The following is a 16,316-nucleotide window of genomic DNA, read 5'->3' on the forward strand; positions in this document are numbered from 1 at the left end:
ACTTGCCCTTAATCCGCTTGCATGACAGACTACACAACCATACAATGTAACTAAGTCCCTCCCCAGCCATGCGTCTTGTAATTAGTGTTGCTATCTGTAACCACTGTAACCAGCGCCTGGATGCCCACATACTTGGTGCGCTCTACAAATGTCAAATAAATAAATCATTAATTATCTCCTCAGTATGCTGAATGGAGGAGGTGTGCATTGTGTATGTATAGGAATTTCTATGTTGGAAAACCAAATGGCATTCAAAGGAGTGGTGAATACGTGGAAAGTATAACAAATCATTCTGGATTGGGTGGTCAGAGAGTGAGGCGGGAACTACAGCAGGAGCCTAGCAGTGCTAGGTGAGTCTTTGATGCAGTAATTGATGTTCACCAAGTTGTGCTTGGAAGAATAGTGTAAAATCCTCTTTCAAGTACAGGAGGGGGCTGTCTGGTATGCAAGGGTAGGCATTTCTTGTGTCTGGGTGTGCTACATGACCTAATGGAACAACCAAGATCAGGCATGGGAATTCCCATCCCTGATAGCTGCCCGTCCTTCCAGAACATGTTGTTTGGCCCTAGAATCAGCCTGTATTATTTGAGGGCCTGTAATGGGTTACTTGTTGAAGATCAACCTTTAAGGGTGACTTTCAAGGGCCATAGTGGGAGCTCTCTTATTGATTATATTTTTATCTCTGGGACAGACTGGGCAGGGGTTGACGTATTTGAAGTTAGTGAGAGAATGGAAAGTGACCACCCTCTGCTAAATCTTCACATAGTGGGATGCAAAATGGGGTCAGGTAATTTGCGTGTATACCTTAATCTTCAATCTGTGGAGCCACATGGTCATGCATGTAAATCGGCAAGATGGATGAATCTAATGAAGCCTGATACTAAGTCCAATATTTATGCCTCTATTCTTGACAATCTTAGAATAATTTCTGATGAGAACTGTAGTGATTCAGCAATCCTAAATTAACATGAATTCCTAAAAGATAAAATAACTCCCCATGAATATAAAGCCGCAAGTAAGCCATGCTAGAACGATCATGCATGCTATTCCACCAAACAGGAAATTGTACAATGTATAAAGTCCCCTTTGAGGGTGGACAGGCCCAAGCTATGTACTTTACTAATGAAGTATACAAGCTTGACAAGCTTGAGAGAGTTTATTCAGGGGAAATTGTGTGCCCTTCAGAATGCCCTCCAATCTGGGGGATAATCCCCTCTTCTGGAAGTTGGTTTCAGACAAAGACCTGAATGGGGTTCAGACTCTGCAGTGTTCCATTAACAAGAAAGATTGGTGGTTGTATTTCTCTGGGGTATATCGGGACCCTGATCCCCGTCCCTTGACTTGTGTCTCTGTTCCCTCCTCTGCTCATAGTATCGTGTTGGTGACAGTAGATGAGGTTAATGTTGCTCTTAATTCTCTGAAGAATGGTAAAGCTGCAGGCCCTGACCTTATCCCCATAGACCTGCTAAAAGAGAGGTAGACATTTGGACTGCCGTCCTTTTCAAGGTTTTTAATGATATTCTATGTAAGGGGGAGTTTCCAACCTTTTGGTGTTTGGCTGTGATTCTACCAGTATATAAAAAAGGTGGAAGACACTCTCTGGGAAATTATCACCCGATTTCCCGCTTAGATAGTGCTGGAAAGTAATTTGGGAAGGTTATTTTAAAATGCTTCCAGGAATTGGTGGATAGAGAATGTATAACGTATAACCAGTGTTTTACAAGCTGGCTTTGTTGTTAATCCAGAAACATACATGTTAGGAAAGATTTCTTAATTGTGGGTCATTTTCCTTCCATGTGGCAACCCCTAAACTTTTTGCTGTTGTCTTTCACCATGATTTAGACTTTGCCAGAGAAGTGCAGCCTTCTGCCGCACTCCTCTGGGCTTTCGCTCCATTCTTACGGGGAAACTGACATGCCCTTAAGACAGTCAGTACAGGGAAACATTGTTTTCCGTAGTTCTTTTATCATGTTGCAGCTTTCGCGCAACATGACACAAGAGGGCACTGTAAGCTAAGTTACTGCTCTCTTGGGTCTCTAGTCACTCTGCAGGCCCTAGACACTCTCTTTGGATTGTTAACGAACGGTGTAAGTGAATCACGGATGGGACTGGTGGCAGCGATCGTTTCTTTGTGTTTTGAGCTCCTTTTGGCTGTTTAAGCGCGTTTCTCGCGCTTAGCCCAAAATGGTGGCCTGGCTTCCAAAATGGCCAGACCACGAGGCTCTTTGTCCTGCCCGCTGACCGTCTTGCCCCCTTCACCTTCCCCAGGTCAAGCCGACCCAGGGCCTTCCTTATTTGGGCATGTACTTTCCCGCGAAACACAGATGCTTTTGCTGGCTTCTACAGGCCTTGTGTGTGCCTCCAGGATGTGGGCTGGGATGTCTGGACCCAATACACATCCTGGGTGCTAGAGAGTCTAGTGTGTCTTGAATGCCTGGGACCACCGTGGTCCGTGATAGCTCCACGTATGGTGTGAGTGTTTTGTGAGCAGATCTCCCATTGGGTCCTCTCTGCTTTGGCGCGAAGGGAACTCTGGATAAGAGGAGGCTGGAAACACCACTACCATGTCGATCTGCTGAGTTCTCACGAACGACGGATACAGGAGCCAAGTATCCTGCAACTAAGAGGCTGAACCGAGGAATCGCTGGTGACTCGCAGAAGGACTGCTCCTCTGCACTGCTTTTGCTCTGCAAAACCATTCTGCCTCTGATCGAACGAGAAGGCCTGTACTGGTACTTCGACCCTTTGGAATAGTGGGAACAGCTATTCTCGGCATCTTCATCATCTCCTGCATGTAAGCCTTCGGAATCGTCTCTGGGCCATCCAGTGGACTGACCAGCCTACACAGGCAGGAGTCTTGCTCTGTTACCGCCGTCAGGTTGTGTTGTATTCCGAATCTATAGCACTCTCACATGATTTGTACACTTGGCATTCCCAGGTCTGAAGTGAGAAGTGTACCTTGGGCTGAAATACACACGGCCGCTCTGTTGCCCTGCTGTGGTAACAATCTGTGCGGTTTCACTGCGTTTGGGACATCCTCAACTCTAACTTCTGCTGCCGCGGAATCTACATGACGCCGAGACGTCCTCTGCTCGCATCTGAACCTGCCAGAACTGAAACTGATGCGGAGAAGCCTGGGTCTGCCTGCATCGGGGACCGGTGAGTAGCAACGCTAGGAACTGGTCGCCCCCCGCTGCAGTAGCCCGTAGCTTTTCCTCGCTGTGTTAAACAGCACACCTTTTTTCGCACTCGCGCTCTGCTTCTGCCCGCAAGTGGAGGCCGCGCTTGAGTAGCGGAGATCTGTTCGCCCTCCTTTGTTCACCACTCTGAACTGCCTGACTTCCTTGAAGAGACTCCCCTTGGCCCAACGGCACCAGCATGTGCAGGTACTTTTGAGCACAAGGCTCCACTCTTCATAGGGCTCGGACTTCCTTCTAGTTAGGTGTCCTCTGAAGGCGAACTGGGTCTAAACGATTACTTGCACTGCCTGTTGTCCTCCCCATCTAGGTGGTCTGCATATTTCGTGCTTCTAACTCTTTAGACCCTTCGTTAATTGTGTATATATTGTATTTGATTGTGATGTGTTGGTTTACTTGAGTTTTATCGTGATTCTTTACTATGGTCAATATTACAAAGGCCTTGTAATAAATGTGTCTATATTTTTAATATAACACATGCTTGGAGTAATTTGTAAGCGTCCTTGCTTTGTGTGCTCATTGCGGGCTTTCAGTCACCCTCACCCCTCTTGAGACCTAGTCTTGACCGCCTTAATCCCTAACTTGATTGGTCTGGCTTGTCCAGAGGTTACCCTGTTCCAAGAAACTAGACTGGCCTTCTGAACCTCTGCCCCTGCCGGACAGAGTTCTGAAATCCATCTTAACAAATTGGTGTACAGAGGTGGGATACGACTGAAGGTATCCAGTGTTGCGTACGAGCGAAGGCATTTCAAGTTATTCCTACCAGGACACATAGTGAATTGTCGTAGTATAACTTTTAAAAGGCCATAGTCCTATCTAACAGTATGGAAACAAATACCTTGTTAACTTTAAATGCTTCTAAATCCGAAACATTGAAAAAGATGTGTGCGGAGAGAGGTGTCTCCTCTCAAGGCACCAAGTTGGATATGATCCAAAAAATCGTGGCGTGGCAAGAAGCTCAGCTTGACGCTACAACTTCCGAGGACAGTGCAGGGCAGAAGGAGGTGGGGCTGCTCTCACTGGCAGAACCGACGGTTCTGCCGCTGCACTGGTCCACCGCGACCACGAGGACAGGGAGGATGAGATGTCTAATGTTTCCTCTGCCAGTGTCGATGGGGAGGCCATGCTTGAATTCAAGAAGCAAGAACTGCTGTTTAGGCAGAAGGAGCTTGATTTCAACATGGCCAAACTAAAAATCAAACAGGCAGAAAAACAGAAAGACAGGGATGACCAGTTGGAACTGGCCAAGCTTCAGGTTGCAAATGGATCCAAGGGTCCTGGACATGGGTCTGGGGCCTCCTCTCATCCACGGTTTCCAAAAGATCTGCTCAGTTTGTATGAGGAAAAGAATGACATTATGGACTGGCTGAATACGTTTGAGTATGCATGTGAAGTTCAACAAGTTGACAATTCTGATAAGATTGCCTGGTTACTCAGCAGACTGCCCCATTCTGGCTGCAGTGCCATTATGGAAATGTCAAAGGCTGAGCGAGCTGATTTTGCAATGTTGAAGCAAACTCTCATTTTAAAGTTTGGAAAGACTCCTGGCCAATATTTAAAGCGATTCCAAGAGTATAAGAAAAAAGAAGGTGGTACTTGGGTATCTTATGTAACCGAATCCTTAAAAAACTTGACTGGCTGGGTAGAAGGTTATAAGGTTTCTACCTTTGAAGGCATGATAAGTCTTGTCATGCTGGAACATATTTTTGCATCTTCTTCCCCGGAGCTTAAGCAGCATTTGGCAGATTCAAAGGAGATAGATCCTAAGAAGCTTGCCATTGCAGCAGATTAATGGGTGTCACATCGAGTGTCCCATAAGGACAAAACTCATCCTGGTAAGCAGGAGGAAGGGAAAAAGTCCAAAGATAAGGAGGGTGGAGAATCTGATAAATCTTCTTCTCAAAAGGGCCACAAAAAGAAAAATAAGGGTAAGACACAAGAGAACTCACAAGGTAGTGGAGGTCAGCCTCTGAAACAGAACTCTGCTTACAATAAGCCTCCCTATGTAAACAGACCCAATGGATCTTGTTTTGCTTGTGGAGCAACTGACCATGTGAAGGGGGATCCCCGGTGTAAGGTTAAACCATTGGGGGTCCACTCCGCTAATCTGGCCTTCTCCTCCTACGAGGAAGAAGAGATTACAGGAGCATCCTTCTCCTCAGACTCCTTCCCCAGTGGGATAGAAGTTGAGGTAGTTTTAGTTTCCTTGGGTTCCTGGGAGCCTAAAGTCGTAGAGGCTTATGCTAGGATTCCAGATAATACCAAGCACTACTTTAAAGACAGTGTGCTGATCAATGGAGTAGATACTCCAGCTCTTAGGGATAGTGGGTGCAGTTGAACTGTAGTGGATTCTACCTTGGTAGACTCAGAGGAAGTTGCCAGAACTACTCTGATGCCCACTAAATTGGCTGACGGCCCACCTCGCATGTTTCCAGTAATACCTGTAAATCTTACTTTAAATGGTACAGCAGTCAGGATTCCAGTGAGCATTCAGAGAAACGTCCCAGGAAAGGTCTTGTTGGGCAACGATCTCAGAGCTTTACGGCTCGTAGGAGACACTGCTGACAGATCCTGCACACGGTCTCAAACACGGGCAGCATTGGCCAAGACCAATACGCTGCCCCAGCCAAAGGGGAAACCCAAGGCTAAAGGAGCACGAAAACCAAAACGAGGGAAAGAAAATATTCCCCCAAACTCACCTACCACTGCGATGGAGGAAGTTGGCCAATCGCCCGGGCCTGACGAGGAGGTGGCGATGCCTGAAGTATTTGACCCCAATGACCATCCTGAGCTAAAAGACTTGTTAGTAGAAGGTGGTCCTGACAGGGAAGAATTCAGTAAAGGCCAACGTGAGTGCCCATCTCTGGAAGGCCTAAGGAGACAGGCCTGCTCCCAGCTTGAGGGTGAACCTCCTGGGAAGCATCGGATTTATTGGGAAGGTGGAGTCCTGTATAGTGAGCCCACAGAGTCTACAGAAGGAGACCATAGGAGGTTGGTGGTTCCCCTTGCTGTAAGACCCTTCCTCTTGCAGCTGGCGCATGAAGTGCCCCTTGCTGGTCACCTTGGTATTAAGAGGACCAAGCAAAGGTTATCCATGCACTTCTACTGGCCCAAGATGGGGGTGAAAGTAGAAAGTCACTGTAGGGGTTGTGCCTCCTGCCAGTTATCTGGTAAGAGTGGCTCAGCAATCCAAGCTCCATTGGTACCACTCCCAGTTGTGGGAATACCATTTGAAAGGGTAGGGATCGACATTGTTGGTCCCCTCAACCTGCAAACGTCCTCAGGCAATAGGTTTATCCAGGTGCTAGTCGACTATGCTACCAGATATTCTGAGGCCATCCCATTGAAAACTGTAACTGCCAATTCAGTTGCAAAAGCGTTACTTGGCATCTTTACTAGGGTTGGCTTCCCTAAAGAAGTTGTGTCTGACAGAGGCAGCAACTTTATGTCAAAGTATATGCAGGCTATGTGGAAAGAATGTGGGGTCACCTACAAGTTCTCTTCTGCATACCACCCCCAAACCAATGGTCGGGTGGAACGTTTCAACAGAACGTTAAAGAGCATGATTGGGGCTCTGGAAGAACCTCAGAGAAGAAAATGGGATCTTCTTTTACCATGCTTACTGTTTGCCTACCGAGAGGTACCACAGGAGGGTGTTGGCTTCAGCCCCTTCGAACTTCTGTTTGATCATCCTGTGCGGGGACCCTTAGCCATAGTCAAGGGGGGATGGGAGATGCCCAATCTCCCTATTACTACCAACGTAGTCGACTATGAGTTAGGGCTCAGAAAACAGATGTTACTTCTGTTGGGTCTGGCTAGTGACAAGCTGAAGGCAGGACAAGCGCTGGTGAAACATTGGTACGACCAGAAAGCTTCCCTCATCAACTTTACACCTGGTCAGCAAGTCCTGATCATGAATCCCATAAGGCCTAGAGCTTTACAGGACAAATGGTCAGGCCCTTACACAGTGGTGGAGCCCCTGGGTGAGGTTAACTATTTAGTGGACCTTGGAAGGCCTGGACAGGCTCCAAAAGTGTTCCACGTAAATAGGCTGAAGGCTTTCGTCCCAAGAGTCGAAATCGCAGCACTGCTACTGGCTTCAGATGTTGAGGAAGAAGAGTCTGAACCTCTAACCCGACCTGTTCCAAAGCGGTCCCTCAGATAGCTCCTTTGAGGGTGTCCGAGTGGCCCCTCACCTGACTTCTGATCAGCAGGCTGAGGTGAAAAGTTTGCTTAGGCACTTTTCCCCCCTGTTTTCGCAGTCCCCTGGTTTGACACCTTGGTGCAAACATAACATAGACAGAGGAGACAGCGTTCCTACCAAAAGTAGAGGATACAGGATGTCAGACAAAGTACGGTCTTACATTATGACAGAGGTCAACAAAATGTTAGATCTTGGGGTGATTGAACCCTCTAGTAGTCCTTGGTCCAGCCCTGTGGTTTTGTTTCCAAAAGCAGATACTTCTGAATTGAAGTTCTGCATGGATTACAGGGCTCTGAATGCTGTCACCAAGACTGATGCACACCCCTTGCCTTGAACAGATGAGCTGGTGGATACCTTGGGTGCCTCCAAGTACCTCAGCAAGTTTGACCTCACTGCGGGCTATTGGCAAATAGCCTTAGCAGAACATGCCAAGGAGAAGACAGTGTTTTCCACTCCAGACGGTCTTTACCAATTCAGGATAATGCCGCTCGGATTGAAGAATGCACTTGCCACTTTCCAGAGGCTTGTGAATCATGTGTTGAATGGGTTGGATGAATTGTGTCTTGCATATCTGGATGATATAGCAGTTTTCAGTGCCACCTGGGAAGACCTAGTGAAACACCTCAGGATTGTGCTGTAGGCTCTTCAGAAAGCACACTTCACCATAAAGGCTAGTAAATGCCAGATTGGACAAGGCTCAGTGGTTTACCTTGGACATGAAATAGGTGGAGGGAGGATACAGCCTCTTCCCAGTAGAGTACAAGCAGAACAAGACTGGCCTACCCCCACTACACAGACCCAAGTGAGAGCCTTCCTAGGACTCACGGGGTATTACCACAACTTCATGGCAGACTATGGCACCATAGCTGCCCCTCTGACTGCCCTCACCACTCCGAAGAAACCCAAGAAGGTAACTTGGACCGACGAGTGTGAGAAGGCCTTCAACGGCTTAAAAGACTCCTTGTGCCAGGCCCCTGTCCTCAGGGCGCCTGATTATCAAAGACCTTTTATTGTGCAGACAGACGCCTCTGACACTGGAATAGGAGCTGTACTATCACAAGTAGATGAGAAGGGTAAGAAACACCCTATTGGTTTCATTAGTTGCCAGCTTAAGGACAGAGAGCTCAGATGGTCCACAGTAGAGAAAGAATGTTTCTCTGTTGTGTGGGCCCTACGGAAGCTGAGGCCCTACCTCTATGGGACCCACTTCACTGTGCAAACTGACCATAAGCCCTTAAAGTGGCTGATGAACATGAAGGGAGAGAATCCAAAGTTGCTTAGGTGGTCCATAAGTCTACAAGGCTTCGACTTCACTATTGAGCATAGGCCAGGTGTCCAGCATAGCAATGCTGATGGGTTGTCCAGAATGTTTAACCGACCTGAACAAGAGACTCATCCAGGGGTGGATTAGTTCCTCCTGTCCATAGTCTGGGAGGGGCGAGTGTTAGGAAAGATTTCTTAATTGTGGGTAATTTTCCTTCCATGTGGCAACCCCTAAACTTTTTGCTGTTGTTTTTCATCATGATCTAGACTTTGCCAGAGAAGGGCAGCCTTCTGCCGCACTCCTCTGGGCTTTCGCTCCATTCTTACGGGGAAACTGACATGCCCTTAAGACAGTCAGTACCGGGAAACATTGTTTTCCGTAGTTCTTTTATCATGTTGCAGCTTTCACACAACATGACACAAGAGGGCACTGTAAGCTAAGTTACTTCTCTCTTGGGTCTCTAGTCTCTCTACAGGCCCTAGACACTCTCTTTGGATTGTTAACGAACGGTGCAAGTGAATCACGGACGGGACTGGTGGCAGCGATCGTTTCTTTGTGTTTTGAGCTCCTTTTGGCTGTTTAAGCGCATTTCTCGTGCTTATCCCAAAATGGTGGCCTGACTTTCAAAATGGCTAGACCACGAGGCTCTTTGTCCTGCCCGCTGACCGTCTTGCCCCCTTCACCTTCCCCAGGTCGAGCCGACCCGGGGCCTTCCTTATTTGGGCATGTACTTTCCCGCGAAACACAGATGCTTTCCGGTCTTAAACAGGCCTTGTGTGTGCCTCCAGGATGTGGGCTGGGATGTCTGGTCCCAAAACACATCCTGGGTGCCAGAGAATCTAGTGTGTCTTGAATGCCTGGGACCACCATGGTCCGTGATAGGTCCACGTATGGTGTGAGTGTTTTGTGAGCAGATCTCCCATTGGGTCCTCTCCGTTTTGGCGCGAAGGGAACTCTGGATAAGAGGAGGCTGGAAACACCACTACCATGTCGATCTCTTGAGTTCTCACGAACGATGGATACAGGAGCCAAGTATCCTGCAACTAAGAGGCTGAATCGAGGAATCGGTGGTGACCCGCTGAAGGACTGCTCCTCTGCACTGCTGTCACTCTGCGAAACCATTCTGCCTCTGATCGAACGAGAAGGCCTGTACTGGTACTTCGACCCTTTGGAATAGTGGGAACAACTATTCACGGCATCTTCATCATCTCCTGCCTTCGGAAGCGTCTCTGGGCCATCCAGTGGACTGACCAGCCTACACAGGAGTCTTGCTCTGTTACCGCCGTCAGGTTGTGTTGTATTGCGAGTCCTTAGCACTCTCACACGATTCGTACACTTGGCATTCCCAGGTCTGAAGTGAGAAGTGTACCTTGGGCTGAAATTCACACGGCCGCTCTGTTGCCCTGCTGTGGTAACAATCTGTGCGGGTTCACTGCGTTTGGGAAATCCTCAACTCTAACTTCTGCTGCCGCGGAATCTACACAACGCCGAGACGTCCCCTGCTCGCATCTGAACCTGCCAGAACTGAAACTGACGCGGAGAAGCCTGGGTTTGCCTGCATCGGGGACCGGTGAGTAGCAACGCTAGGAACTGGTCGCCCTCCTGCAGTAGCCCGTAGCTTTTCCTCGCTGTGTTAAACAGCACACCTTTTTTCGCACTCGTGCTCTGCTTTTGCCCGCAAGTGGAGGCTGCGTTGGGTAGCGGAGATCTGTTCGCCCTCCTTTGTTCACCACTCTGAACTGCCTGACTTCCTTGAAGAGACTCCCCTTGGCCCACCGGCACCAGCGTGTGCAGGTACTTTTGAGCACAAGGCTCCACTCTTCGTAGGGCTCGGACTTCCTTCTAGTTAGGTGGCCTCTGAAGGCGAACTGGGTCTAAACGATTACTTGCACTGCCTGTTTTCCTCCCCATCTAGGTGGTCTGCATATTTCATGCTTCTAACTCTTTAGACCCTTCGGTAATTGTATATATATTGTATTTGATTGTGATGTGTTGGTTTACTTGAGTTTTATTGTGATTCTTTACTATGGTCAATATTACAAAGGCCTTGTAATAAATGTGTCTAGATTTTTAATATAACACCTGCTTGGAGTAATTTGTAAGCGTCCTTGCTTTGTGTGCTCATTGCAGGCTTTCAGTCACCCTTACCCCTCTTGAGACCGAGTCTTGACCGCCGCGATCGCTACCTTGATTGGTCTGGCTTGTCCAGAGGTTACCCTGTTCCAAGAAACTAGGCTGGCCTTCTGAACCTCTGCCCCTCCCGTACAGAGTTCAGAAATCCATCTTAACAATACAGTACTAAAATAAATGTACTTATCTGTGGTATTTGTAGACTTAAGGACTGCATTTGACTCTGTTTCTAGAGAGACCCTTTGGAAGATCCTTTTAACTCAGAAGACACAAATTAATTTGATTACTATGATACGTCAATTATATTCAGAAAACAAAGCCAGTGTACGCTACAGGCTGGGAGGGGAGTTGACAGGACCCTTTGATGTCAACATGAGTGTTAGACAGTATTGGCCCCCCTCCTTTTCAATATTTATATTCAAGAGATTATAGATGCTTTACTGAGAGAGTGTCAAGACTACTCCAAGATGGCATTTGAGAAATACCCCGCATTATTTTACGTGGACAACAGGGTTTTGATATCCACAACCCCACGAGGTCAGAGAAAATCAACTTTTTGAACAAATGTAATGAGCTGCAACTTAACCTGAACATTGACAAATCTATGGTGATGGTATTTAAAGCACAATCTTCTAAATGCAAGCTTGTGTGGTTGGAAGTGAAGAGTTTTCAGACTGAGCAGATTTACCATTTTGATTACTTGGAGCTGAGATTTCAGGAATCCGGCGGCTGGTTAGCCCAGATAAACAAATCTGCCATGACTCTGAAGAAAGTAAGTGGAGCGATACTGTCTTTTTATACAAACATAATAGTGGTTCTGTTTCACTAACCATCGACTTATATCATAAGCAAGCCCTGCCTGCTGCATTGTATGGCTCAGAACTGTGGGGTTATGGTAATGTTATTAAGTTAAGTACTTATGAACATACATATTTTTTAAATTCTTGTTGCTCCCTCCTAGTGCTCCTTCAGCTCTGGTTTATCTGGAGATTGATAATATTTTGGTTGTTTCTCAGATTATTGATAAACTGGCCCTTTTCTGGGCTAGATTGTGGAAACAACATGTCCTAGAAATGTACTGGGATGCACTGCTCCATCGTATGGCTTTAGAGGGTGGTAAGAGTTTTAAATGGTTGTCGCATGTTAAGATTACTCTTCAAAGCTGGGATGCGATTGATCTGTGGGAAAACCCCCGCATTTCGACTCTACCCATGATCAAGAATTTGAAAAAAGCTGTAAAGCTGAGAGCTATTGATCCACTTATAGTTGATGCGGCTAATCTGACGTTGGGCCATGAATATCTTGAATTTAGGATGCAACCAGGATTTAAAAATTATCTGGATGTAATTTCTCCCTCACTTGAAAAATCGTTATATATGTGCTTTAGATTAGGCTAATTCCTGTGACTTCCTTCACTAAAAATTGGAGGGTCTTGAACATGAGTCTGAGTCCATTGTGTGGGGCTAGTAATGAGACACTTTAAAAAAAGAATTGTAATAAGACCATCCATCTGAGAAGAATGTACCTCAACCCTATTCTGAGGGAGACAGAGATGTGTCACTTTGATTTGGCTGTGAGATTTTTGAGACAGTGCCTAAACCCCATGTCGATTTTGCAACTGCTCATTATATTTATAGGGCATGGGTACTAAGAGTTAAGACCTTGAAACAGACAAGTCCCAACTTTAGAGATTGTTGATGTTAAGGCTCGGCTGCAAGATTTTCTGCAGTATCAGGAGGAAAATTATATTCCTCCTATGCCACCCGCAAGACTAATTAATTGTATGCCGGGTGAGTGTGAATCCGTTGATTTGTTCTCTAGATTTGGTACTTATGACTCAATAGGAGGGTCATAATGAGCAGAACTGAACGCCAATCAATTATCGTTCAGTAATATTATGTCTCTTTTATCCATATGGGTAAGATCCAAGGTTCACAACATAGTTGTGTAGCATCTGTTAAGAACTGCTATCACCCGAATACTTTTATGCCATTCTACCCCTGATGAATTTCCACCCAATTGACTACTACGACGGATATGGAAAGAAACATGTTGGATTTATGTGTTTATATTTAGGAACCTTGATTTAATAATGATAGTTACCAACCAGATTTGTACAGTTGGGTAACTTTTTGTATTTAGCAGTATTTTGCTCCTCTGGAGCATCAGGTTCAACTTTTGTTGTCAGCTCAATTTTTTCAGATTTATTTTCTTCTTTTTTTTCTTTATTCATACATTTTTCAGTCACTATTTATTGTGTTATATTCTACCGCGGTGATTGTTTGTTATGGTTATGCAGAGTGTATGGTGAGTGTATGAGAGTGTTTCTGAGGTCTGCGTAGTTCTTCTTTTATTTTTATTTTCTGTGATTTTCGTGTGCATTACAGATGTGTGGTGATTACATATTTTTGCATTGTGGTGATTACATATTTTTGTATTCTTCTCTGCACAACTTTGTGTTTGTTATATTACGCTCAATTACAAGTTTTTATGCCTCCATTATGGATTTTTATAAAGATTAAATACATTTTGTATATTACTTTTGTAGGATATGAATTTCATTTTTTCATGTTCAAATAGGCAAATGTGTTGTTCTTATTTTTTGACCAGACATATGAGTATATGTTATTAATTGTGAGTCGTGTTACCTTGCATTTCATACTACAGTGAAATACGAACTCCGGCCTCTTTTATATCTTTATATATATTGGTGCTGACCAGGTACGATTAGAGTTCTGACATACCTGGTGTCCCCGATCTTTTGTTTTTTGAAAAGATTTTCTCTCCTTGCCTTTCATCCCCACGAGCTTCTTAATTGGGCCGATGTGGGATTTGGCGTAGATATTCTGTATAACATGTCTGTATAACATGTCTGGAGAACGGCTTTGTAAGCTAGCGCTTTTAAGCACTTGCACTTTAGAATGATGAACTTTCTTTTTTTTCTATTTCTCCTCTATGATATTTTATTTAGTCATAGCTTTATAAATGTTTGAATAGTTAGTTTGAGGTTATTCAGGCATCAGAAAATGTGTTTTGTGCCACAGTATTTTAGCATATTCATATTTTAGTTTTGTATGCATGTTTGTATTTTGTATATGGTGTATTCTATCCCCTCCCATCGAATTTGCCCTTGCTCTTAGGCTTTGAAGTGTTTGTTTTAAATGTACTATACAAATGGGATGTCTTTTTGCAATAGAACCGTATTAGAGAATGTTATCATGCGAGTGCTTTTATTAATTTGTTGTTGTATTTTATATGTACTTTTATGGCAGATTCGCCAAAATAAAGCTGGAATGAATGGATCTCCCGACTTTCAATATGTTGGACTCCAATACAATCATACACATTTTGCAAGAGCAATTGGGGTTCAAAGAACGTCCTGAATTGATGCTCTATTTTATTTGACTACAGCACTTTTTAAACTTACCTCCTGCCTAATTTCAACCCCTCCATATACAATTTGCAGTACACCTTGACCTGTCCTCTCATGCATTATGTTTAATCTAGGTGTTGCTGTATGGAGCTCCTTTAGGGGTCACATTTGTGTTCCAGATGATTTCTCAAACTGTGCTCTGGTCCCTGAAACTCGCAACTCTGAGATACGACGTATCCTGAGCACCTATCAATTAAGGTAGCAGAGATACATGTGTTTTTCTACACTGCAAACCCTATCAATGTTATTGTTACCTTTTGATGTAATGCTTACTTTACTTTCTGTATTCACTTCCTTTGCTTTAATCTCCATCAAATTCTGTTTAGATTGGCTTTTTAAACAAAGGACATATGATGTCACATACAATCATGGGTATCAAAAGGTATGTGATGTAACTACTGCTAACACTATTGTTTTGTTGAAATTACACCAGAGTTAGGATTCACTGGAGAATCTTGTTCTTCATCATCAAGGGCCTGATTCGCAATGGTGTTTTATAATGGCACAATCTCATTGAAAAACGTCATGTGAATCAGGCCCCAAGTCTGGTTCTGCAGCTTCCAATCCACTCAAGGCAGAAGCGTCAGTCTCTGGGGAGCGACAGCACTTTGAAGCAGTGCAACACGTTTTCAAGGTGCAGCTACACTTCTCTTTGTAGTACTGAAGCACCTTATCCGCACCTATCTGCAGTACTGCAATATCTGTGGCTGGACCGCCTTGCACATCTCTGCAAGGCTGCAACATTCGTAGTGCAATAGTATTAAACTCCTATATCAGCAGGTTCAGCATTCCCCTGAGCCTACCTTTGTTCCTTGATTATGGCTGGTCTTAGAGTAGAATGTTACTGCAGTCGTGCCCATGACATTTCCCCTATAATGGCTCTACCACTTTGCACTCTTGTAATCAATTTGCCTCGACCAGAACCTAGTGTGGGATCATTATGCCGGATCAGCAGGTGGGGACCAGTGCAAACCCAAAGTGTGAAACAAAAGTCTGATATTTTCTTCAACTGACAAAGAGCAAACATGGAAAATAAAAATTGCAATTACAAAACGCCTAGGGTTTCATTAAACATGAATGCAATTCAATGCGCAACATTCTTATTAAGCAACATGCCTGATCACTTAAATGATAACGTTTTGTTATTTACATAGGGTTTTCGCTAAAGCTCTGTACCTAGAACATATGATGTATTTATATTTTTATACAGGGAAGAACAATAATCGCAAAAGAACGTACAATATATAAGACAGTACATTCAATGGGTGAGTTTGGGTGACATTCTGGCCAGGATTTGGTGGGGAGTAAATGGAACAGTCACTGGGGACAATACACAGGAGCACTTACATAGATGAAGGAAAATGAACATTAGACATTTTTAAGTGCAGGTAGGTGGTAGGGTTAGCTGTGTTAGGGATATGACCATAATGGAAGAAGTCTTAGAGTGGAGGTAGAGAAAGTGAGAGACAGAGGTAGATTATAGGCGAGGAAAAGATATTAGTGCAAAGGCAGATGATAGGTTAAAAGGATAACTCAGAGGCGAGGAGAGAGGTTTTCAATTTGGCTTTCAACAAATCGGTATGGACTGTTTCTCTGATATCCGTGGGAAGAGCATTCCATAAAAGTGGAGCAATAAGAGAGAGAAAGCTGAAGCAAGAGGAAGCAGATGGAGGGGGGGTACCACAAGGGTATTCAAGGAGGCAAGGTGGAGATTGGGAGAAGGCTTGTAGAGTTGGACAGAAGGGGGTAGATATCGTGGTGCCTTACCATGGATAGATTTGTGAACCAGAAGAAAGAATTTTAATATGGTCCTGTTTTACATCGTCAGCCATCCAGCATGGAGATGGTGAGAGGAAGAAGATGTGAAGTGAGGGAGCTCAAAGAGAGTGCTCCTGGTAGTGAAGTTAATGATTTTGTCGAGAGGAAAAAAAGATAAGTTGGCGAGATCGAAGAGGATGCTGACACAGTAGTCCAGTTTAGGGAAGACAAGTGTTGTTAATAGATGCTTGGTGGTGTTGAAAGTGATGATGTACCTGGTTCTCCTAATATTTAGAAGGGTTGAATTAAGCTGCCATTGCAGTTTTGGAG

The 16,316-nt window shown here is 44.9% G+C and overlaps 1 protein-coding gene across 8 annotated transcripts in view; it reads left to right on the top strand.

Moving 5' to 3' along the window:
- The window catches only part of LOC138472502 (uncharacterized), a 215,835-nt gene that overhangs the window by 7,507 nt on the left and 192,012 nt on the right, over window positions 1-16,316 (top strand). For 2 of the 8 annotated variants that reach the window (XR_011268621.1, XM_069610720.1), the window contains exon 2: window positions 14,303-14,426. The exons of the other annotated variants lie outside the window; for them this stretch is intronic. The gene's annotated coding sequence lies outside the window, so the exon portion shown is untranslated. The remainder of the gene's footprint in view (window positions 1-14,302; window positions 14,427-16,316) is intronic. 8 annotated transcript variants of the gene reach the window in all.

Source organism: Ambystoma mexicanum, chromosome 8, assembly GCF_040938575.1.
Source record: "Ambystoma mexicanum isolate Mex_15411 chromosome 8, UKY_AmexF1_1, whole genome shotgun sequence".
Taxonomy (NCBI): Eukaryota; Metazoa; Chordata; class Amphibia; order Caudata; family Ambystomatidae; genus Ambystoma; species Ambystoma mexicanum.